This window comes from Citrus clementina, unplaced genomic scaffold (assembly GCF_000493195.1).
Source record: "Citrus clementina cultivar Clemenules unplaced genomic scaffold, Citrus_clementina_v1.0 scaffold_3, whole genome shotgun sequence".
NCBI lineage: Eukaryota > Viridiplantae > Streptophyta > Magnoliopsida > Sapindales > Rutaceae > Citrus > Citrus x clementina.
Window position 1 is genome coordinate 35,179,927 of NW_006262339.1, and position 2,871 is coordinate 35,182,797.

General features: G+C 28.2%; 1 long non-coding RNA gene across 1 annotated transcript; it reads left to right on the forward strand.

Moving 5' to 3' along the window:
- The first annotated feature begins 1,865 nt into the window (after positions 1-1,865).
- On the forward strand, positions 1,866-2,646 carry LOC112100214. Its single transcript, XR_002906531.1, has 3 exons — positions 1,866-1,882; positions 2,002-2,116; positions 2,390-2,646. It is a non-coding gene; the product is annotated as an uncharacterized LOC112100214 (long non-coding RNA).
- The last annotated feature ends 225 nt before the right edge of the window (positions 2,647-2,871 follow it).

The following is a 2,871-nucleotide window of genomic DNA, read 5'->3' on the forward strand; positions in this document are numbered from 1 at the left end:
GATGTTTCTCGTAATAATATTAACATAATGCACTTAGCTTCAATTTGGTCTGTTTAATACATTTTAACAAAGGAAAATTGCAGAACTGCAACAATTCTCAAATTGCTTGCAGATTAGAAGTAATGTTATTGATTTTTATTAATTAAAAAGATTTTTATTTACTGAGTCTGTAAACTCACTCTAAGAAGTGAAGTGATTATTGCTTCAATTTAGTCTGTTTCATATATTTTCATTCTCATTATATATGACAGTCATCTCTCATTTTTTTCATTAATCACTCAATTTCAACTTTCATCTCCATTCTCTCTCGAAGAAGAACCCACGAAGAAGTTCAGCTTCATTTGCTTCTTGAATTTCAGGTATTTTTTCTTTTCATTTTGATTATTTTTTTTAATTCTCTCTTTTAGTTTGATAATTTTAGTGTTATACTTGAATTAATTGTATTTTTAATTGATACTAAGTCTTATATTTGTTCTCGTTCAACAAACAAAGAACGCACAAATAATTTTCACTTTCATTCTCAATTTTGAAAGAATCAATTTATTTTATTTATAACATCTATTAGATTCTTGACAAACAATCATAGAGATACAATAGTATAAACTATATTAGACACACTCTAGTTGCTTAATTAGTAAAATTGTGATCTCATTGCCTTATTTTTTGGGGTTAATTCTATAATTTTATCAGTTGTTCTTGTGGTTGCAAACAATATCATTTTTTAATATTAATAAAACTAAATGAATATTATGTGATGCATTTGCAGGAAAGTTAATAGTTTAAATATGGATAAATCTTGGATGTTGATGGATAGAAGGTCTATAGAATATGAAAATGGGGTAAATGAGTTTCTCAAGTTTGCAATACTTCATGCTAGTAATCATGAACTTTTAAGATGTCCATGCCAAGCATGTGGTAATTTGGTCTTTCATGTATCTGCTGAGATAAGAAATCATCTTTATTGGAAAGGTATTGACCAAAGCTATAAGACATGGACTTGGCATGGAGAAGGAGCTTTTAGTAGACGACCATCAAATTTAAAAGCTTCATTTGATGGCAGTCAACAAGATGATGAAGCTGCTGATATAGTAGAAATGGTTAATGATGCATGACACTTGTAATGGTGACACTAAGTCTTTCGAAACTCTACTTAAAGACGCTGAAAAACCTTTGTTTCCTGGCTGTGTGAAATTCACTAAGTTATCTGTCTTAATAAGGCTTTACAACATTAAAGGAAGAAATGGATGGTCAGAAAAAAGTTTTTCAAATTTACTAAGTTGTTTATCATATATGTTTCCTGATAAAAATGAAATACCTTTATCCATATATGAAGCAAAGAAGATTATGGTTGCATTAGGCTTAGAATATGAAAAAATACATGCATGTCCCAACGATTGCATCCTATATAGAAATATCTTTATTTTGTTGCTTTAAATATCTTTATTTATTTACTTAGTTTTTACTTTTTAATTAGTATTTTTTTCTAACTCTTTATTCATTTGTTAATAGTTGTCATTGGATCTTGCTTGTGATTGACTTGCCCTCAATGGTTGTTCATTATTTGAATTCAGTAAGAAATAAAATCATTGTTGATATAAAAAAAATTGTAACTGTGTAAGTATATTAAAGATATTTAGCAATAAGTATACTAGTGGTTTTTGCTATATATATAATTATTGAGTTTAATATTTCATATTTGATTTGTATTTTTTTGTAGTGGGATTCGAATTTTTTTGCCAAAAAAGGACAGCAAATGAAAAAGATTAATTTGAAATGGAATGATGTTAAGGTGCCTATGCAAATTGGTAATGTTGAATGTGGCTACTATGTCATGCGATTCATGAAGGAGATTATTACAGATCAAAGTATACTTTGTGCAAAGGTTAGATAATTAACATAGCTTAAACTTATTGCAGATTTTATAGGGAAATGTGGTTAAAATGAAGTCTATGAATTGAAGGAGTGACAAATAAATATAGTTTTGTTGTCTTTTGATGTCAGTTTAATGAAAAAGATACTTATAATGAAGATGAGATCAACGAAATTCGCTCTAATTGGACCACTTATGTTAGTAACTTGATTTGAAAAAAAAATGCAAAAGCGACAAGTAATGCAGGTAAATAGCATATGATTCAATTGTAGTACATTAGTTTATTGTTAATATTTTTCACGCATAGATTTTTCCTTCTCTTTGTGCATAGATATCTTATGCTTTCATTGCATAAGGCAACTATACCACCTAGTTGGATTCATAATAAAAGCTCTCAGTTAATTCAATCAAAATTTGTCAATGCCTTACTGGTAACCATGACTTACTTTTTTAACCTCTTCCTTAAATAGTAACAGTAGTATATGGCAGTAGTTTTAGTTTCAGTTTCTTAATGTGTAGGGCTATGCCGCGGAGTTATATAGATCTCAAGACCAAGACACATTTACAATCAAAGAGGATATAAGGGTTATAAAATATTAGATCTATTGGGTAAATGGAAATTTGTTTAAAAGCTTTTCCTTTTGTATGTACAACACTGCTATGAAAAACTTTTGGACCGATGGTGGAATGCTAACTATAGGCTCAATGTATAGTTTTAGAAACAACATCTTATTTTAGATTTATACTTAAGACATTTGATACATTTATACATACAATGCAAGTTCATGTTAATATGAATTCAAGTTTCCTATGCTTTATTATGGTGTTTGAAGTTAGTTGAAAATTTTTGAATTTTATCAGGTTTCAATGTTATAATATATATAATGTGCAGCCCAAAACAAGGAATTTCACTATTGTAATTTTAAAAAAATTATAATATTTGATATTTTTATCAAGTCATTTGCATTTGACCATTTTGAATAATGTCACATGCATATGAC